Raw genomic sequence first — 22,980 nt, forward strand, 5'->3', positions numbered from 1 at the left:
TTCTTATTAGTATGGGAAAACAGAGGAAGATTGCCTCGTTTTGAAAGCTTGGGTCACGGGGAAATCTCCTTTTCTCATCCTCAAACAGTTTATTTTCTTGCTAGCTTTTTAGAAAGTTCTGCTTTTATAAGCTGATTGCTGAAACATGTTCTAGCTGAAATGCAGAAAGCACATGCACCTTGGCTTCCAAATACTTGAATGGTGTCCATAAGATTATACTCGGTTAGTGGGGGGAAAGGCTGGCTAGAAAGAAGATGAGGCATAGAGTTTCCAGGGATTAGATAGAATGTTTGGATCTGAATATGGGCATGGACTAGTGGTTCAGTGGTTCGGGTTGGTTTGACCAATGTCCCAACAGGCATTCTGCAGTTCAGTGCCCCTTCCCATCTGGTATGTGCCCACTCAGAGGCAGTGACTGGCGGATGAGGGGTAAGGAAGCTTGCACACTGCCTCTGAGTTGATGCCTGCTGGAGGGGGCACAGTGCCAAACCACAGAACACCATTGGGCCATCGGGCCAACTGGCACAAACTGCTGAACCAGTGGTTCATGCCCAACTCTATTTGGATCCTATCCCATTCACAATGAAGCCAATCGTGCTGCCTATATACCACCCCATAGCACTTAAAGCACTCTTTGGATGTTCCCCACTTCCCACCAAGCTATCAGTAGGCATCCTTCAGTCTCGAGAGATTATGGTAACGTGCTCTGTATGGAGGTCTTGGAACAGCGTCTAGTGTGGCTGAGAAGGTCAATTCGAGAGTGGCAATCTCTTCCACATTGAAGACAAATAAAATCTGTCCCCTGTACAGCTCTCTGGTTTTGCTTGTCTCAGGACTGCCTCTTTGCCTCGGCCTGCTGTACAAGTGTCTCTACAAATTGAGAGAGGCCATGATGCACCACCTGCCTCCAGGCTGAATGCTCAGATGTCAAGGTTGATGTTAAGGAGTTGAGGTGGACATCCAATCTTGGGAAGTATTTTAAAAAGACCATCCGCTGAGTACTCAATTTACTAACCTTGGAAGGATGGAAGTTGCTAAGAGCAGGATAGTAGCATCTGAATTTCAGAACCGAATTCAGAAATAAAATGAATGCTCCATTATCTTTTGAAGAATAGGAATCCTTTACAAAGGAAGTCTGCTCATAGCTACATAGCTTTTCCTCTCTTCATTAGATTCTTGTGTCAGCTCATGACTTCTAAATGTTAGTCCATCACACATTCATGGTGTACTCAGAAGGGTGCAACAACCAATCCTTCACTAGTTGGAAACTCCAACCTATCTCTTTCCTACTCCACTGGTAGGTAAATTGATCACCTAATGCACACCTCGTGGCTGAGCATTTTGGGATTTAAGGTTGCATACCCATGAATGACATTGATTTCGGAGGTGGATTTCAGTGACCAGAAATTCCACAAATGAACCCCATCGTATTTGCTAAGCCTACCTGTGCAATCCAAAGTTATAAAGAGCTTGATCTTCAGCTTGATTTTCATTGTGCACAACATAAAGATAATCCTTCACAAGGGTGTTGTGAAACTTTATTAGCTACAATAAAGTGAAGTGCTACAAGTATGTAAAACACTGTGTTTTACATAAAGATGATCATATTAATGAACACCACTTTCATCTGCTGAAGTAGTTGCTGAACTGAAAACATCAGCAGTGTGACCTCTTGATCCTGATGATGGGCAAACTGACAAGCATGAGCTTCAGAGTAATGATACCGAATGAGACAAATAAAATTTCTTTCATCAGGAGAAGATCTATGCTTGTTGAGGCTGGTTTGTTTGGTGTCCATTTATTTATAAATAAATTCTACTCATGGTTTGGCACTTCCAGCTACCTCATACAACATTAATTTCATATGCTATTTTTTTTTAAGTGTAGGCATCCTTCAGTCTTGAGAGACTGGTAACAGGCTCTGAATAGCGGTCTTGGAACAGCATCTAGTGTGGCTGAGAAGGCCAATTTGAGAGTGACAGTCCCTTCCATACTGAAGACAAATACAATCTGTCCCCTGTCCAGCTCCCTGGTTTTGCTGGTTTTGGACTGCCTCTTTGCCTCGGCCTGCTGCACAAGTGTCTCTTCAAATCGGGAGAGGCCATGATGCACCACCTGCCTCCAGACTGAATGCTCAGATGTCAAGTTTTCCCATCTGTTAAGGTCCATTCCTAAGGCCTTCAGATCCCGCTAGCAGATGTCCTTGTGTCGCAGCTGTGATCTCTCTCTGGGGTGATTTCCCTGCACTAATTTTCCATAATGAGATCATTACCATATATAGTGCTTCTTTCACATAGTCTTACCCAGCTAACCTGGTTAACATATATCTTCTTCCCAAGAAATGTTCCTCGGTTCTATGAGTCTCCTAATGGTTCCTTTATAAGAATTAGTGCTAACTTCTAGCACTGTTCCATGACATTTTGCAACCTGAATCAAAGGCTAGATAGGGTCCCTGATGTGTTCCACCTACAGAATCTGAGTAAACTAGCAGTGTGGAATCTTCCATTACATCCCACATTTGCATCTAATGCCAGCAAGTTCAAGGGCATTGGAGTCGTCAAGCACAGACAACTCTATTCTATGCCTTACTGCTGTCCTGTGCCCTTCCCCAGCATCCACCACTTGAGGCAACTACCTCATTCTGCCTAAGGGTGGGTCCAAAATGACCTATGAAGCCCCAACTTCAAAATTTCTTCCTTAGTTTAAGTATTTCGTCCCTATGTTTCCAGCTGCTTTCTGTCTGACTTTGACTGTTCAGCAATATTCAGGTGCTTTTGTGGAATTCTGTCATTTTCTGATTATGTACCTCTTGTAGCCATGCGACCTTGGAATTTCACTGTCAGTCTCCTTGTGACCATTCACCTCCTTTGGATCCACTGAAGTTATAGACAGCTTCTTGCTGGTTCCATGATCCCACTGCTTGGATCCTAATCTTTGCTGAGCTCCAATAACTTATCCACTGAAATAAAATCATGCTGATAGACTGCCTTCACTGCCTACTTTGGCTGCCGGTTTCTTACTATAGTTTTATGTAATCAAGGTAATACATGGCTGGTATAATTTATCCTTGAGGCTCAGTAAAAATTAGTTTGTTTGCAAAAAGATGAGCAGATGGAAAGCAAATGTTAAATATTTAGTAAAACCCTGTTTGTTACATTTGTATCACATCTTTCTTCAAGTACGTCTAAGGAAGCAGGGCTTTCCTACTTTCTGCTCTTTCCTCATAAGAACTTCTTGATGTAGGTAGGTCTGAGGAAGAATAGCTGGCTGAAGGTCTCCCAGTGAGTTTTGTGGGTCACTGAGGACTAGAATCTGTACCTCCCAGGTCCCAGTCTGGCATTTAAGTTATTAAAAGAAAAAAAAACCTGTATCTTGAGTACTGCAGCTTAATAAAAGAAAAGATCCTTTAAAAGTAAATCAAAACTTGAGCAAATGTGAAGAACAATTTGAAAAAAGTTTCTTGATGGTATTTTTTTACTTTATTTTTGTTTTTAAAAATTGCTTATGTCAGTTTTTTCTTTGTGTGCGATACAGGCAGGATTAAGCCCTTTTAAGTCCTATTGATTTTGGTCTCATTGATTTTTCATTGATAGTAAGTATATGAACTTTAACGTACCTTTAGAAATTACAAAAAGTTATCCCCCAATGAGGAGTTGTTTTTCCTTTGATTTACACATGTTAAAAGTGTTGATGTATCGTTTGTGGTCTCCCAGTTCAATTGTTGCTTGGAGTTCACAGAAAAGGCCATGCTTTAAAAGAGAATAAAAGTGATAAGAGAGAAAGAGAGATAATATACACTTTGGAAGATCATATGTTTCCTTATTATTATATTTCTATTCTATTCTTCATCATAAGAATTCAGATTTCCTAATGCACATTTTATTCTGAAACTAAGGAATATTACAAAACAGGTACATGCACCACTGACAATAAGATTTGCTTTGGTTCCTAAACCGAATTTTCAAAAACCAGTCCAGTCTGTCTTGGAATGAATCAGAGACTACCTGTTCTGACCCAGGTACAAATCTGAATATGAATTTGAAAATACATAACTTCTTTCCTCCCATTTTCTATCAGAAGTCATTAATAAAGGGATACCATTTACAAAACATTTTGAGTGACACTATAGGTGTAGTAGACCCTCAATATGGAGGCACAGCTGACAAATTTCATACATGTAGATACAGCTTCTTAGAATAAATAGAATACAGTAGTACCTCAGTTTGCAAATGCCTCAGTTAACATAATTTTCGGCTTACAAATGGAAATCCATAGAAAATAATGCCTCAGTTTACAATTTTTTTCTGCATTATGAAGGAAAATTTTCCAGGATGCATTGTGCCTGAAGGTTTATAACACTGCACCCGTTCCTAGGCAAACTGCATTTCAGTTTACGCATTTTTCGCATTACGTAATGTCCTGGAGAACACATTAAAATCATAAACTGAGGTACTGTTGTAGTCGATATATTTTACTTTAGAAGAGACACACCAAGTTTCATATTTCTGTGAGGACTAAGCTTGCCCATTTCCAACACAGTCTGTGTGCAGTGTTTTGTTGTTTTGTATATGAAAACACAGTTAAAAACAGCAGAAAAGTGTAGCCTCTAGTTAAGAAATTTGCAAATTCTCCAATGATTAAGCATAGAATTGTAGGAAGGCAATGCTTAATGGGAGGATGACAATGCTTAATTGGCAGATGACACAGAGGTGCTGGGAAAAGTAGATAGCAGCAGGAAAGGAGGAAGAGCAGATTTGAAAGAGATTGACTCAATAATAAATGGAACCATGGCCTTAAGTTCACAAGAGATGGACAGAGCTGCTCATGGAAAGCCCATTTGGAGGCCACTAATCCATAAGGTTGCCATAAACTGGAAAAGTCATGATGACACCCAACAACAATACAAGGGCCACTTTGCAGGAAATTTCTGGGGGATGGGGTTAGGGATTTATGATGCATAAAAACAGTTAATCTCTTAGAATGGGATGTCATAGTCCCAAAGGGTCCTCTCCCTCAAAAAAGCCCCATAAAACAGGCATTCAGCAGCAGTATCACTGGGAGAGGTTTAAATAACTTCTCAGACTTCAACCACTTTCCATGTATAGATTTTCAAGAACAAGGAAACAAACAAATACTCTCCAGGGCAAATAAATAAATGAATATCCTAGAAATCTCTTGCATTTTGCCATTGATGCACATTTGTGTTCCAACCAATTAACACATTAGGATAAAAATCACTAACTCTAGCCCTCAGTAGAGCCCTCATTCAGTGAAAGTTTATGAAACAATCCGAGTTCATGAACATTGATTGGCTTTGTTTGTTTGTTTATTATTTAATTATTTATTAAAATATTTTACCCCACTTAAATCATTAAGAAGACAATATTTAAAAGCCAAAAACAGTAAATATACAAATATTTACAAATAATTAAACAAGTAGTATATTAAAAACTGTAATTAAAATCAAAACTTAAAACACAGCACAATAACGCATTCAAAACCCCATCTTAGACAACCAAGCACTGAGGAGAAGCCTGCCTGAAGAGAAAGGTCCGCCCGTTGGCAGAAAGACAGCAAAGATGGGGACAAATATGTGTCTCAAACTCCATCAAAATGATTTAAAGGATGCAAAAACACAATTTCAAAATTCCCAACTATGTTTCTAGGAAGAGAAATGAGAAGTGGTGGACAATTTCACCTAATATGGAGGAATGTTCCAATGATTTCTGAGGTAGAACTCATCGTTATCAGTGATAATAGTGCAACTCTTTCTCCCCCCCTCTTGGTTCTGGTTTTTCATTATGCCACTGCAAATGACAGCAACTGTGCTGGCAGCCTGTCCACCATTTTGCTTCCTGACCAAAACCCTGTACCAAGAGTCCTTCTATGGCACAATGGTAGTGGGCAGAGTGCCTTTTCAGAAAATGGTAAGATGGTTGTCTATCCACCACTACCGCAACTTCCCTTTTTTACTTCTAGAGGAGTAATAAAAAGAATCTCAGAATGTTTCTCATAAAATTTCTTCTCAGAAATTTTGGACACTTTATCGTGCCTCAGGATGCAGCACTTTCCCATGCTGCCCAAATGCCATGCTCAAGGGTAACTGTAGATACATTTTGTTTCTCTATCTCATTTAATAACAATCTCAGAGGACTCTGTGTTCAGTTCCAAGAAAAGGCTATTATGCTATAGTTTGTTCTCCAATCCCTCCAGAATATTGTTTCCACCTGAAAGAATCTTCCAGTTTTTTTTTTTTTTTTTTGCCTCACTTCTGTGGCTTCAAACCTTCTACAACATTCTTAGTTGTCTGGAAAAGGCAAAATGACTACAATCCTACAGCCAGTTTGTGCTTGTAAAATAGAAATGGCATAAGTCTTGGCAGAAAATTGGTGCAGATTAGCAAGGTGCTGGTTGCATTCCTGGGCATGTGCTTCATAAGTTCTTTAGCCAGAAATACAATCCACACCTTGTTAGATTCACTGCTACAATGTGGATCATTTCATTTATGCAAGTGTAAATCACCTTTTGAATTGTGGCCAGTGTCTATGTGAGCTACTGGTATATAATGTGTTTAGGCAGAGTTGCCTGTCTTATTTAAACAAATGAAGTTCCGAAGAGTTTTTATCGTGTTTTAAATGGCGAAATATTGTCTAGGACAGGGAAATTTGAGTGTTTGATGATATACTAATACCAAAATCCACAGTGCTTCAACACTTTCAAAATAGAAACAGTACTTCAAAAGGTGATAAGCTCCATTCTCATAATTGGCTGACACTTAACACATATTGTTATACATAGATATGACAGGCTTGTTTATTTTTCAGACTTGTTATTCAAAGCTTACAAAATACTAAGTATTCTTGAAGTATAATAACATCATGACAGGTGGATATGCACCTACAGAGAAGGAGGATGCATGTCTACAAAGAACTAAGACCCATAATATTCAAATAAGCTTACTCTTATGTAAGCGTGCATAGGATTGTAATCATCATTTTCTCATGTAACACATATGTGGTCAGAAAAATAATGATTATAAATGCCGTCAAGTTGATTCCGACTTATGGTCACTCTTCCAGAGTTTTCTAGGCACAAAGAACTCAGAAGTGGTTTACCATCCCCTTGTTCTGGCGACATTCCGCTACCCTGTAGCTGTACCCAAAGACTGCACAGGTGGCAGCACACATAACTTCATTAGGCCTAAAGACTCTGGGTCAGTGGTTCCCAACCTTGGCTCCCTGGATGTTCTTCTACTACAACTCCCAGAAATCCTAGCCAGCACAACTAATAGTGAAGACTTCTGGGAGCTTCAGTCCAAGAATATCTGAGGATCCAAGGTTGGGAACCACTGCTATAGGTGATTTTGGTTGGTCCCTCATCTGGATGCAAACTCCTGACTTATGGTTCCACAGCCAGGTGCCACAACCTACTGCTGTTATTTAGTCATTTAGTCGTGTTTGACTCTTCATGACCCCATGGACCAGAGCACACCAGGCCCTCCCGTCTTCCACTGCCTAAAATATATAACAGAATACGATATTGCAGTGCTGCCAACTAATTGTAAAGCCATTACTGTTTCCTTGGAGAGGGTTCGTTTTAGGATGGGATGGTTTGTTGGGGAGAGATGAAGAAGGGTTAAACAATTATATAGATGGTACAAGCAGCCTTCCAACCAAAATTATTGCATTCAGGATGTTTAGCCTAAGTTGCTAGGGGGCTTCAGCCAATCAGGTCCCTCTTTTCCTCTGGCCTCCATTTCCTTTTTTGGTTTTGAACAGATATTCAGTATCTTAAATTGCTGTCAGCCACAGCCATGGTTGGTGAACTCATACCATCTCTCTGCTTTCTGCTTTCTTTACACCTTTCTGCATCCACAGTTTTAATATCTGTCAGCATTATGTTATGTCCCTGATTTCTGTCCCAGAGTTTTGGGATTTTTATAAAATACAATTTTCTCCTTTTTAAAATTTGCCAACATATACCAACTTCCTGGGGGGAGGGGCAAAAGCAACAGTCTTGTGGCACCTTAAAGGTTGACAAGATTTATTTGACATCATCATGTGTGAATGATAGCTCAACTGAAGCATCTACTGGTTATAGTCCAGGTGAATTTAGCCAAATAATCTTGTCTTTAAAAGTCCCTTTCTCCAATGTGATAAGGTGTAGGTTAGATGGATCTTGAGTAAGCAGAAGGACTGGTGTTTGTGTTTGGGCCTCAGTCTGTTGCTGAACTGATAAGCACTCATCCAGATGCGTTTCGGGCAAGAAACAATGGGATTGCCTCAGAACACAGCTGAAAAAGCCCTCTTGCTTTTTAGCCCTGCTCTGCTCGCAATCTCCACCAATGTGTTGGGTGCACAGTACGTTTTCACAGATATCCTCAGCAGATATATTGTGGCAAGGTTGGTGTTCCTTGGATGTATACTTTGAACATTACTGGCATCTAAAGCAGAACTTTGAAGAATTAGTTTTTTTGGCCTATAACTTTCTGACACCTTTCTACCCGCCCACGTTGCCTGCTTGCTACGAGATTCTGGAAAGTTTAGTCTAGAAATTTAGTTTTCTAAGCTCTGACCTAAATCAGGTTTTCTCTCCCCACCTCTGATAGAGACTCCCTATTGGAAATAAGCTAAGCAAATAAGATGCAGCTGCTACTGATAATGTGCAAAGATTTCTTTTATTTTCTGAAATTAGTTTTATGCAAAGCTTCCAGAAGATTAAAGTTGCAGAGTAGGGGTGGGGTGAGCAGCTCCTTCTTTGTGTAAAAGTTTGGAATGTTTGTGGAAAGTAAGACGACCTGCTTTATAAACTTGTACTGAGAATACAGTTTGGTTCTACAGCTTCTTACAAGTTCCCTCTTTTTGCAAATTGCCTCTTTCATATGGATACAAAGTTGACCTTGCAGGATTCCCCCTCTCAGCTTTTTAGGCTACTGGTGAGCAGGGTCATGTGCTGCCCATGTCACTTCTCAACCTTCCCCCCATGCATACCCCAGTTATATCTTTTTACTATCTCTGCTGGACACCACACCTTTCTGTAATTATAAATGCTTGCTTTCTGTCACTTCAAAGGCTTCCCAGCACTGGGAGCCTTTCTTCAAAGACTTTACACTGCTGAAGAACCTCTGTCATTGACAGGAGGTCCTGCTTTGAAGTTTTTTTCCATGCCACTTATTGATTTTTACCTCTCTCTCTCTCTCTTTTTGTTGTTGTTTTAAAAAAGGATGTTGAGATTAGAAAAATTTCACGATGTTTGAAAACGTGAATATTTTTATGTTGTTGAGGATGCTCCCTGTTTGAAGAAACAAGAGCATTCCAGCCGCATCTCCCTAGGAAGGAAGGAACTGGATCTATCTAGTTTCTGCATATTATTCCTCTAAGCTTCCAATGTCAGAAACTTACTTACTGTCTTCGCGGCTGTGATGCTTTCAAGAACCAGCATGAGCAACACATTTGAAAAGGAATCTCATACGTACTTATCTACACTGAACCATGTGGGTGCTGCTGCCCCATGATGCTCTCTAGATCCAGCCCTTCCAGTAAAATGATCGGCCATGGTAGCAGATGCTAGAGGGAATAGTGTTGTCCCCTAGACTGATTTTTTTTCTGAGCCTCTCAGCCATTCTCATCTGTTGGAGGACAGAGCAACTTGTTTGCATTCCAGGCACAGTGGAATACACCATCTCATCAGTTATTCTGAAATAAGAATATATCCACACTACACAATTTACAGCACTTGGATGATACTTTAGTTGTCATGGCTCCATCCTAAGCAATTCTAGGGTTTGTAGTTTGGTAAAGTCCTAACCTGCCTTCAGTTGTACTCTGTTGTGTGAGCAAGGTGAATCTGGACCACAGAAATCTTCAGATATGATTGCCCCTAGAGAGAGCTGAAGGGACGTGGTGGTGCTGTGGGCTAAACCGCAGAAGCCTGTGCTGCAGGGTCAGAAGACCAGCAGTCGTAAGATCGAATCCACGCAACAGAGTGAGCTCCCGTTGCTTTGTCCCAGCTCCTAGCCAACTTAGCATTTCGAAAGCATGCAAATGTGAGTAGATAAACAGGTACCACCTCGGTGGGAAGGTAAAATGGTGTTCCCTAGTCATGCTGGCCATGTGGCAATGGAAACTGTCTTCGGATTGTGTTCGAACTGGATCTACGGCTTGAAAACGGGATGAGCACCGCCCCCTAGAGTCGGACACGATTGGACTCAAAATGTCAAGGGGAACCTTTACCTTTACCTAGAGAGAGCTACCATTCAGCTGGATCTATCATGCTTGGATCCTCTATGGTTTTTGACCATGCCCTGCAGGATTTCATATATGTATATGGACATGCATACTTATGTGTTGGTATATTTTTCTTACCTTTTCCCTCAAAATGTGACAGTGCTCCAGTGGATGATATGCAAGTCATCCCTTTCCCCCCAGTTGTTGATGGAAACAATGAATGTTCTGGTTGTCTTGAGGATGGGAACATCACAAATAAAATTTATCAAACTCACAGCTGAGATTTTTACAATGCACTTAGAAAAAGCTCCACAACAATTGAGTTACATCTTGATATATGAGCTATAGTTTGATTTGAGTTACAGCCAAATAGTGACAAGAATAGGGGGAAATCATAAGACCTTTACGAATCCAAAAGAGCATACCATTGTGTTGTTTTGCAATAATTGGATTTATTTGGCTTCATCCAGTATCAACGTGCCAATGAAACATTGGGGGAATTTGATCCACATAAAAACCTTCTCTTCCAAAGTACTGTATATAGATAAATGATGTATGTGTCCAGGATAGTGAACTTTATACTATTTGTCAAGATTCAGAGCAAGGACAATTGTGAGCTTTTTCTTCTTCATTCAAATGCTCAATTTAAAAAAGGACTTTACAAAAATAACTGGTGGTGCTGGCAGTGAAGAAGGAGAAGGAAAGCATCAATAAAATAGTACTGAAGTTGGAGAAAAACACTCTAGAAGACTATTCATAGTATTATCAGTCTTTAACTATATGGTGCAGGTTTATATCCAAAAGTTTTCCCCTCTTCTTTCCTCTACTCTTAATATTAAAGAAAGTTCTGCTGACAACCCAGTAAATATGAAGAAAAATAAGTGAATTGTGTTTGCATAAATTTCCTTATTTCAAAGGCTACTGCATCAAAGCAGGTAAGATGACTAATGACAAAGGAAGAAACTTTGGTTTTCTTTTCTTTTTTTTATGGCTTCTTAAAAGAACTTTGCAATATGCAAACTTAAGGAAGATTCTTGCAGATGGGAAGTTTACTGTCACAAAACAATGCTGAGTCTGTATGTGATAGGATTCACTGAGAATGGGACATCAGAATTTGAGCTTTCCATCAGTGACCTCACAAAGGAATTGTAAGCAAGCAAACTGGTTATACAAGCATTGAGGCTGCTTTTGATTTTTATATTGTGTTCAAGTTAAAAGAGATACTGTGATTCTCCAGGCATCTTGAGGGGGCTGATTGTCCACATCCTTAGGACACTTCTCCTAGGATCAATGGGTGCCCTCTCTTGTATTTTTCTTAGCACCATACATGCTAAGTTCTTGCCTTGTCTTGACGAAGATGCCACTTCTGCCATCAAGGAGGAATACAGACAACCATGTGTATAGAACCCATGGTTTTGGGAGACTCACAAGAAACAGAATTCATGATCTTGAAATCCATGATTTAGGTTGTTTGCAAAGAATCAGGCATTCTCACAAAAAGTCTTGGTTTTCATCAAGGCAGTTCCACTTTCACTGTCAGCTCTCCTTGAACCCTACAGCTAACAACAATTCAGAGAAGACAGCAGTGCCTTTTCCTGGGCCTTTAAGGCAAACACCTGGATTCATAAAGCTCTTGTGTGGAGCAAAATCTCTCTCCTCTCTAGGTAGCCACAGTATTACAGCTTGGGTCCCCTAATTTGCAGAGGAGGATCCTTTATTTGAAGGCATTCACTCTCTGAAGGACTCGCCAATCTGATAAAGAACCATAAAAAGAGAGAGACGCAAGGCCTTGAAGTTGCCCACTAACAATGAGATATCAGAAGGCTTCATTGGTCACTTGCTCATGGTTCTTCATGCCCCTCCACAGGAGATGTCAGAGAAAATGAGTCATGTTACATATTGCACATGCAATAAGCTCTCAGGTAGCGAGTCCCTGGTTTCACAGCCATCTATATCTGTCCTGAGAGGTCAAAAAGCAAGACCAAAGCCTGCTTCAGTCAATTTTCCAGACAGTAGGATGTTAGAAAAAGAAAAAAGTAGTTTCACTCACCTGGTTGTCCTTTACCCACCCAGTTGCACCTCATTGCTCATCCACCTGTCTTCCTTTCAGCTAACTGAACCCATGCCCTACAACCCCCATCCCTTGCTCTCCTCCCCCTCCCTTTCCATTCTTCCCTCCACCCCTCCTTCAGACCCCCCTGACAAGACATGGAAGTGGTGGTGGTGGTGGTGGCAGGATGAAGATGTGCATACTGCCCCAGGGACCCATATGACCATGTTGGTAATATTTTGTTGGATTATTAGCTTGACAGAAGGACAGTTATCACCAAGGGGCCCTTCCACTAATGTACTAATTGAAGCTACACAGTTGTTAGTAGGCTCATTGAACCTCTCCAATGGTTACATATGCCACCACCTGCCAAAGGATTCTCAGACAGGCTAGCCATTTTATGTTCAACACCTAAATTCAACGGGATTAACTAAAACATATAGAACAGATGATGCCACCTGGGATATAAAAGAACCCTCAGAAAGAGGCTTTCTTAAAGTGGTAAAACCTGGTATTGTTACCCGGTGTTGGGTGTGTAATGGAACTGGTCCAGCAATAGGATATAGTAGTTGCAGGATAGATATCAAAATAAATGGTGCAAGAATGTCAAATGGAATTTGGGCCACAGGCCACGATATAATGGCAGTAAATATTACAGGATACTATTTACAATGTATTATGAGACAACAGTGCAGCAAGGTGTTTCCCACATTGTGGGGGCATTACTTTATTTGTGGAAAGAGAGTATACACAATACTGCTGGGTAATTGGAGTGGAAATTGTTATGTAGCTATAGTCATGCCTGCCCTCTGAATTCTGCTAAACTTACCAGAAGTATGTGCAAGAAATAAAAGAGATCTTGCCCACTCACATTAGTATGTCAAGGATTACAGTCCATTGACTAATTTTGGCAGTCTAAGGTCCCTCAATCATGCCATATACTGCATACAAATGGTAGTGAAAATATTAGCAAATTAGACAGGGTGAACCTTGGAGCTAATAAAAATAGAATTAAGTGACCTGAGACAGTTATCCTTGCAGAACAGGGAGGCATTGGACATAATACTGGCTGCACAAGGAGGAATGTGTAAACTTATTGGAAAGGAGTGTTGTGTGTATATCCCCGATTACGGGAAACAAACTGAGGAACATATAAATCATATGGAGGAAGTAGCCGAAGTACCCCATATGGAAGAAGGGTGGAATCCACTTTCCTGGCTGACTAGCTGACTACTGGGAGCAATAATGATGATAGTAATAGGGTTAGTATGTTGTCACATTTTACAGTGTTGTCCCATGCTTTGAGGATGCATAAAAGATACACATCAGGGTACATTTATTCCAATGATAGCAATCAAGGAAGTAACCTATGGGTTACCAGAAACTGGGAAGGAAACTATGATTGAAATAGAGGGAATATTAGGGGGTTTAAAGTTGCAAATGACAAGGTGCAAAAGGCAGCAATTATGAAATAAAAAAGGAGGGGTTGAGAGAAATGTTTTGACCATGCCCTGCAGGATTTCATATATGTTTTGGTAAGCATGTTCAGCCCCCCATTTTATCTGTCCCTGTGACCTTGTTTAGGTTAGAGGGAGAATGATGGGCCTGAAGTTACATAAAAAGCTTCACAGACGAATCAAGATCTGAATTTGAACCTCATCAGCCCTTGTTGAACACTGTGACCGATGCACCATACTGGCAATTTCTATACTGCTGGCACAGAAATACAGAAAAGGTTGCTTTTAATTTCTCCTTACCACTTCCAGTATTTATTATCTTTACACAAAAGGCCTGAATGCAGAAACTATTTTCCCCCTAGATTGACTATTTGAAATAAAAGTTCAGAAGCAGGACTTTATTTCTGTGGGCCAGATAAAACAGCAGGAGGAATAGCAGGAGGAACCACACAACAGCGCTGGGATACTTTTAACATAATTCCCATTTCTCTGGGAGCAATTTAGACATTTGAAGCACTTATTTATACACTAACAGGAAGGAAGACATAAAAATGATAGTCTGCTTACTTGGTTCTTAACTAGTAATCATAATAATCTCATTCAACTCTTAGTACAGAAGGTATAGGGTTATATGAATAACACAATATAACACAATCTCATCAGAGACTATGGAACACCTTGTCATGCTAATTGTACCAATCTTTTTCTTTACTTATTTATCCAGCCACTTACCCTGATGTTCCTGCACACCCATTCTGTAGGACTGGGTCCAGCAATTACATGTTCTAAAAAGTAATAAAGCATACCTTAGTGAAATTCATTATAAAACCAATTATGCAGGAAAGAATATAGCTTAAAATTCTCAGCACTGTTTTTATATGGTAGGAGTGGGAGGCATTTTTAATTTGCCAGCGGTATGCCTGGAAAAAGATACAGTAACAGAGCTACTGTTGATACAGCTGGCAATTATATGTTGAACTTTCTTCTTCAAGTCCTAAGGACTGGTAGACTTTATCAAACAGAAGCTGTAGAGTTTTTGTACAGGACAGAGCGGCTGGGCAGGGCAGGCCATTAGCCTGAGTCATGTGATCACCTCTGAAAGGAGAATTATTCTTGGGGGGGCACAGCCCCAGTCCATATCTGTGCTACTCGTGTCCCCTACCCTTATCACCCCCACAGCCATCATGTCATGGGGAAGGAAAGGCAGGACAAACGAGCAACAATGGTGGCAGCAGACGTTTTGAATCACCCCTGGCACTCTCTTTACTTTTGGGGCAAGGAAGGCAGCTAGCAGTGATTCAAAACATTCTGCCACCAACCTCTTCTCCCCGGCTCCGCTCTTTGTGTTCATATGTAGGGTCAGTGGGGGTCATGGATTGTGGGAATGTTAGGGAGCAGAGGCCCAGCAGGAGGTAGGAGCAGTGGGGGTACTTCTCCTGCCACCTCAGGGAGTGAGAGAATTTAAGTCATCACTGAGACTTGGTGGCCACTGAATAAGCAATGTACTGAAGTGTGTCTGATCAGACTTAAGAGCTAGTATTCAGCCTTTACTGACCTGGATAACTCGTACTTTAATGACAAACTAGAACCCTTCCTTCTCCATCAGCATTTGCTTCACATGGAGAGCAATACATCTGCAGATGAAAGGATCCTGTTTGTGTGTGAGCTTCCATGTGAGGAAAAAGATATGAGGAGGAACTCATGCGACTCTTCATGTGCAGAAAGCAATGATGGAGAGAAGACCTAGACTCCCCATTTCATGTGTTCAAGAGAACAATGTAGGTAATGATTGAATACTGATTTATGTTCTTGTCATATCTGAGCAAGATAGTTTTAACTTATATTTACAAGCCATTTTACTTTGCTACATTCTTTTATTGAAACGTGTTTTGACACTATCCAGATGCACTTATTGGTGTATCTATACTAACTGATGGACCTTTTAAAAATCTACATGTTTAAAGTTTGATTCAAAGCTTGGTTTTAGTGGCATTCATGGATCATAATGTTTTATTGCCACTTTTTAAAATAGAGCCTATCTTATTCTATTTAATCCTGACCTGTGTCCAAGGTGAAGCTTTCTTGTTATTTATTTATTTATTTATTTATTTATTTATTTATTTATTTATTTATTTATTTATTTATTTATTTATTTATTTATTTATTTATTTATTTATCATCCCATTAGTGCAATGCACTAGTCTGGTTGGTTCACAATGATAAAGACACAACAATCAGTCATATTAAAATTTAAAAAACACAGAAAATAGTTATGAGCTTAAAGAGATATCATCTGCAACTTTAAACGCAGCACGAGTTGCCATTGCCTCCTTCCCAGGATATCGTGAATTGCTGGGAGTCTCGTGAGAGCGACCCAGAAAGGTAGAGGGGAAGAAGTGATGTATTTAAGTGGTATTTCCCCCCTCCCTCCATCCTCTTCCTTGCTGGCAACAGATGAGGACAGAGCTCCACTGGCCATGCTATTTTTAACTGTGTAGCTCTGTTTTGTGGCTTGGGTGATCTCGATATTGGAAGGGGAGGGTTGCATCAGCACCCCGCATGGTTTGATTACCAGTTTCAGCTCTTCAGTTAGGAGTCATTCATGACAGAGAATTTTGATTTCTTTGAATTTCTGTTTTAATTTTAACAGGCAGGGAGGGGAGATTGTATTAAGCAGGGAGGCGCGGCTGATTGGGCTCAGCCCGGCAGGGGCCTGGGTGCCCCCTAAGCCTCTGGAGAGAGTGGTGATTGCAATCCCTAACCATATACAGTGGTGCCTCGCTTAACAGGTGCTCCGTTTAGTGACGAAACCGCATACTGACAATGTTTTTGTGATTGCATTGCGATGTTTCTAATAGGAAAAAAATCGCTTTGCGATGATTGGTAAGCTGTTTCGCTTACCGATTTTCGCATAACGATGATTTCCCAACAGCTGATTGGCGGTTCCAAAATAGCCACCAGGTAAAAAAATGGCCACGCACTGTGTTTTCGCCCGGATTCCTCGCTTACCGGGCAGCGAAAATGATGGCCGTATGGAGGATTTTCGCATAAAGGTGATTTTTTTGCCCATAGGAACAAATTAAACGGGTTTTAATGCATTTCTATGGCTTTTTTATTTCACATAGTGACAAATCCGTATAGTGATGATTTTGCCTGCATGGATTATCGTCGCTATGCGGGGCACCACTGTATATATGGTTAGGGATTGCAACCACTGCTCTTTTATATATATAATAAAAAATCAACTGTTGATTATTACTACTAAAAGTCAGGGGGTCATGGGTGGGAAGCAGGACATCTGCTCAGCGAGTGTTCGTGCAGCCCCCCGGGACAGCCAATTCAAGTGGGATTAACCTGCACCTGGGAATTGTTTTTTTTAATAAATAAATAAATAAATAAATAAATAAATAAATAAATAAATAAATAAATAAATAAATAAATAAATAAATAAATAAATAAATAAATACATTTCCATTCATTAATCAGTCAATGTTTTCTAAATTTTAGGTTTTCTCAATGATTAATTGGCCTAATATCAGGGGTGGGGGCAAGTTGGAGTTGGTTCCACCTATTGAGGCTGGGGCGATTTAGCTCAGAGAGCATTGATCTATTTTTTAAAAATATAAACAAACAAACAAACAAATAAGGAAATAAAAATAAAACAATAATAACAGATGAATAAAAATAAATAAGTAAATAAATAAATAAAAATAAAATAACATTACAGTATAAACTAATTAAAATTATTAATAAATAATACAAGGTGATAATTCTTGCAATAGTGAAAGGAAGTATATTAAATAGATAATAAAGGAAGAGGCATTTGTTTTTGTTCATGGGGTTTTCTTGGCAAAGATACTAGAGTGGCTTGCCAGTTCCTCCTCCAGGTGGACCATGTTTAGTTAGAACTCTCCACTATGACCTCTCCATCTTGGGTCTCCCTGCATGGCATAGCCCATATCTTCTCTGAATTACTCAAGCCACTTCGCCACGACAAGGCAGCAATCCATGAAGGGATATATTGTCTCCCTTAACTTATATGCAGAATACATCATGCAAAAGGCAGGACTGGATGAATCTCAAGTCAGAATTAAGATTGCCGGAAGAAATATCAACAACCTCAGATATGTAGATGATACCACACTGATGGCAGAAAGTGAGGAGGAATTAAAGAACCTCTTAATGAGGGTGAAAGAGAGCACAAAAATGGTCTGAAGCTCAACATCAAAAAAACTAAGATCATGGCCACTGGTCCCATCACCTCCTGGGAAATAGAAGGGGAAGATGTGGAGGTAGTGACAGATTTTACCTTCTTGGTCTCCATGATCACTGCAGATGGTGACAGCAGCCATGAAATTAAAAGACGCCTGCTTCTTGGAAGAAAAGCAATGAGAAACCTAGACATCATTTTAAAAAGGAGAGACATCACCTTGCCAACAAAGGTCCACATAGTCAAAGCTATGTTTTTTCCCAGTAGCGATGTATGGAAGTGAGAGCTGGACCATAATGAAGGATGACCGCCGACGAATTTATGCTTTCGAACTGTGGTGCTGGAGGAGACTCTTGCGAGTCCCCTGGACTGGTTCAGGGAATTAGCACCAAGAGACAACGAATTCCTACTCTTCCCCCAGAGGTTTGGCAAATTACATAATGACGAGGAACAAGCAATAGGTTTCGCATCCTGAGGATGCGAAAAGGTACTTGGCAGTGAGTATAGAATTCCAGTACAGTGGTGCCTTGCTTAACGAGCACCCGGCGGTGGGGGCAGGGTAGGGGGGTCTGGAAGGCTTCCAGTGCTTTGCCTGGAAGCCTTCTGGACCCCCCTACCCAGCCGCCGCTGCCGCTTGAAGCCGCCCCACGCCGCCTATCCCAGCCATGCTCGGACTCCCGGGAGTCCGAGCATGGCTGGGATAGGCGGGCGCGGGGCGGCTCCCAGTGGTGGAGGCAGGGTGGGGGGGGGTCCAGATGCCTTCCAGGTGAAGCACTGGAAGGCATCTGGACCCCCACACACCCCCTACCGCTGCCACCACTGCTTGGAGTCACTGGCCGGCAGACCCTTCGGAGCGGCCACAGGGGAAAGGTTCCCCCGCCGTCGTTCCGAAGCGCTCCAGCTGGCCGGTGCTTCGGAACGGCGGTGGGGGAGTCTTCCCCCACAGCCGCTCCAAAGCACCGGCCGGCATTTTTTCGGCGGGCCCTTTGGAGCAGCCACAGGGAAAGGTTTCCCCCGCCGTCATTCCGGGGGCCCATTTTCACACAGCTGATCGGCGGTTCCAAAATGGCCACCCGCGCTGCCCTCGCTTACCGAGGTGGCGAAAATGGCAGCCCTATGGAGGAAACCTCACATAGCGGTGAGGTTTCACCCCATAGAAACGCATTAAACAAAGTTTAATGCGTTTGTATGGGGTTTCCCTCCTGCATTGCGATGTTTCCGTATAGTGACGATTAATCCGGAACGGATTAATGTCGCTATGCGGGGCACCACTGTAGTTCAGAAATCTAATGATTTGGAGCTTATATGGTCCTCTCTGGTGGAATACCTTAAACAGTTTATAGTGTATTTGGGCTGGCCAGGTTCTCGCTGTCTTAACAACCATGAGAACTTGGGGCTAGGGACTTGCCCATTTGTTTGGTAAGGGGTCTGTTGATACCTCTGTGCAAAACCTGATTCTGCACTACGGCAGGACCCCCCCCCCCCTTTATGGTGGGCAATACTGATGAGATGGCTGGACAGTGTCTGCGAAGCAACCAACATGAATTTGAGACAACTCCGGGAGGCAGTGGAAGATAGGAGGTCCTGGCGTGGTCTGGTCCATGGGGTCACGAAGAGTCAGACACGACTAAACGACTAAACGACGAAATATTGATTATTCAGTAAAGTGTGGCCCATGTTTATTGCACAATTGTATTATTATTCTGGGGTAAGGGGGCAATGTGAGGCATATTGAAAAATCAGGCAAGGTTACAGAGAATGGTCTTTCTGAAAACCAATATTTTCAGGCATCCTTTGAAAGCTGGGAGAGAGGAGGCCAGGTGCAGCTCCATGAGAGGCTCCATTGGTTCCAGAGTGTTGGTGTCACCTTTGGTAGATGATTCCTGGACCTCTTTCAGAATGGCCACCTGGAGGAGCATTGCCTGGGAAGACCTACTGTTGCAAGTAGATGACATTGGAAAAAGATATTTTGACAAGTAGCATAGTCCCAGACCATGAAGGGCTTTGATCATGAGAACCTTGAATCTTGAGGTGCAAGACAAAGAGCAGCTACCCCCTTGCTGCACTCCCAAAACTGCACACACAGTATGTCAGGTATAAAAACAAACAGTCAATTGCTGTGGCCCTTGCTTCTTCCTTTTATGTTGTGGCAGAAGCATGTGGTGAAATATTTGGTGGTGCTTCTGTATCATCAAGGGAAGGAGAAGGGCCAACATGTTTACCACCACTACGCTCTGTTATTTGAGGCAACCACCTCAGTACACTTAATGGCAGGCTATGTCCTGACCATGCTGTTTACCATCCATAATCCTCTTATGAAAAAATACCATGTTTCTTGTTTGTTCAAAGCTACCAAAGCTCAGGTTTTATTTTTTTATTTTTTATTTTTTTGTATCCAAGACTGTTGATTAGTTACACAATGGGTACCCATGCAAGATGAACAAACTGAAAAATCTTGAAAATAAGCATAATCTTTTGTGCATTTTTTCTAGTGGTATGCTGTTATGTGCCATCAAGTCACCTCTGATTTGTGACTGTTCTGCAAAATGTCCTATCATTCACAGCCATGTTCTTGCCAACTCAAACTTTTTGCTTTCTGTATGGAGTTTATCCAACTCATATCTGGTCTTACTCTTTTCCTGTGGCTTTCAAATTTTCGCGGTCTTATTGTCTCTACCAATGAATCTAGTTTTCTCATGATATGCTTAAAGTACGACAACTTCAGTTTAGCCATTTTTGCCTCTAGAGCAATCAGGCTTGATTTGATCTTGTTTATTTTTCTGGAAGTCCAGGGCATTCACAAAGCTCTCCTCCAGCACTGTTTTAAATGACTTGATCTTTTTACCATTGGATTTATACCTTTCACAGCTGTAGGTAGTACCTTGAAATACAATTGTGCTGATGATCTTGACCTTGATCTCTAGTGACACATCCTTATGCTAATTTCTTCATAGCTGCCCTTCCAAGTCTCAGTCTTTTTCTGATTTCTTGGCTGCAAGCTTCATTGGGCATGATGACTGAACGGAGGCAGATAAGATTTTCACAATATCAGTTTCTTCCTTGTCAGCATTAAGGTTATATAGTACTTCTATAGTGATTTTTTAAAAATTCTTCTTAATGTTCAGTCACAGTCCTGCATAGCTTCCTTTACATTTTAAGTTGCTATTCTTAAGGCATTTTCACTACAGAAAAATCAGAATTTTGCAGACCTTGCTTTTAGAAAACATGGTGAAATATGAGAAACCATACCACCTGAATAGGAATCATGACATTTTTCAGAGCAGGGTTGCATGCCACCAGTGTTAACATAATTCCACTACACTCCAAAGCATAGTTCCTTGGAAGTAAGTGTCATCGTGTTCATTACCACTTAGTTTCATACATTGATTATCTAGAGTTATTTTCTTTAGCCAAGATTAATGAGGGAGTGGAATCTGGACAATGTTGCTTGGTAGTGTTCATTGGGATTTTTTCTTCTTCTTCCAGCATTTCTGCAAGCTGGGGGGGGGGAGAACAAAAAAATGCCTTGAAAATGGTAGCTTCTGTCCCAACGATGTCAATGTTAATTTCATGAAATAATTCTGTGCTACTGCTTTTTTTTTTTGCTTTCTATTCTTTTTCTACTGCCATCTTTCCTGGATCAATGATTTTGTACGGTCAATGTCTGAGCATATAATGTTCCAATTTAATGTTGCTATATTATATAGACAAAACTGCTCATTTAGTAATGTTTCCAAACATGCAGATTGGATAAAATATCCCCATCAATAAGCTAATTACACTCATCTAATTTTAACATTTCACACTTCCATGAGAGTCTGGATTAAGTCTTATTTACCATGTCAGCTTTTTAGAAAATACAGTCATTAAATTCAGCAATCAGCCTAGATGCAAATGTGGCAAAAATAAGGTAGAAAAGAAGAGAACAAAAATAAGAAAAGCCTTCTAATATCTCACCAAAGATCTACCAGTCATGGTCAGCAGAACAAGATAAGATAAATCCTGCTACCCATTGAGTCTACCATGTGTCCAACCATGATCCTCAGAAGAACATAGGAGCCAATCAAAGGCCCATTTAGTGCAACATGCTGTGTCTGACTATGACCAATAGGTTGCTTCTAGAAACTCTATCAACAGGGCACAAAGGCAGCAGTCCCCTGCCATTGTTCAACCCAAGGGGGTTGATTAACCAGAGATAAAATATTTGCTGTAGCATATGCAGAGGCCCTAGACAGAGATGGGAAAGAAATTTGTTGGTTGAAAATGTCCATTTTGCACCAGCCCCGTTAACAATGGGATGAAGCTCAAAACTGATACATTACTGAGGCTTGTGATGCATCTTGGCAAATGAAGGCACTCGAAACTGTATGCCTAATTTGGGGAAAAATATGCATGTTTAAAATGTGCACTTTCAAAAGACAAAAACATATGTTAGCCAATGCAGAAATACATACTAAAAACATATGTGGAAAATATATGCACAAAAATATGGATCTGAATTTCCATTCGGGGAGAAAGAGAAACATCTCAAAGCTCAACCTGGAGTATGCCAGTGGGATTTTGAGAGATGGGTGAAAAGGAGCCTAGCAGATTGTCACATCCCTGGTCATAGATTCTATGACAAACAAAATAATAAACTGCAACACCCCACCCCACAACTATGGCCTGCAGTAGACACAACCTACAGGGAATTGGAGGGGAGCTTGATGAAGGGACCAGCATTTAGAAGTATTTCTTCTAAATTCCTTGAATTACTCATTACTTTGCAGCAACTAGGTTATTGCCGTTTTTGCTTCCGCTGAGAAAGCAATCCAATGCATTGCCTGTCTTGGGTTGCTTTTGGCAACGTGGAAGCAAAATACAGGGAAATATTCACTCGTTCCTTATATAGTGGGTCATATATAGTCTAATATTGAACATAGTTACAAAAAGACAAAAGAAAAAAACAGCACCATACTTTCCTTGTTTGGAATGAAAAAGGAATGGTGCAACCTTGAGGTTTTTTTTTTTACCAAAATGCCCTTTAAATACGACATT

General features: G+C 40.9%; 1 long non-coding RNA gene across 1 annotated transcript in view; it reads right to left on the reverse strand.

The window, feature by feature from the left end:
- LOC110073027 (uncharacterized) overlaps positions 1-22,315 on the reverse strand; it is a 58,619-nt gene extending 36,304 nt beyond the window's left edge. Inside the window, exons 1-3 of the long non-coding RNA XR_013542962.1 lie at positions 22,266-22,315; positions 14,466-14,518; positions 3,617-3,749 (exon numbers count right to left, since the gene is read on the reverse strand). This is a non-coding gene — a long non-coding RNA (uncharacterized LOC110073027). The remainder of the gene's footprint in view (positions 1-3,616; positions 3,750-14,465; positions 14,519-22,265) is intronic.
- Positions 22,316-22,980: the final 665 nt, after the last annotated feature.

Source organism: Pogona vitticeps, chromosome 3, assembly GCF_051106095.1.
Source record: "Pogona vitticeps strain Pit_001003342236 chromosome 3, PviZW2.1, whole genome shotgun sequence".
In the NCBI taxonomy this organism is placed as follows: domain Eukaryota; kingdom Metazoa; phylum Chordata; class Lepidosauria; order Squamata; family Agamidae; genus Pogona; species Pogona vitticeps.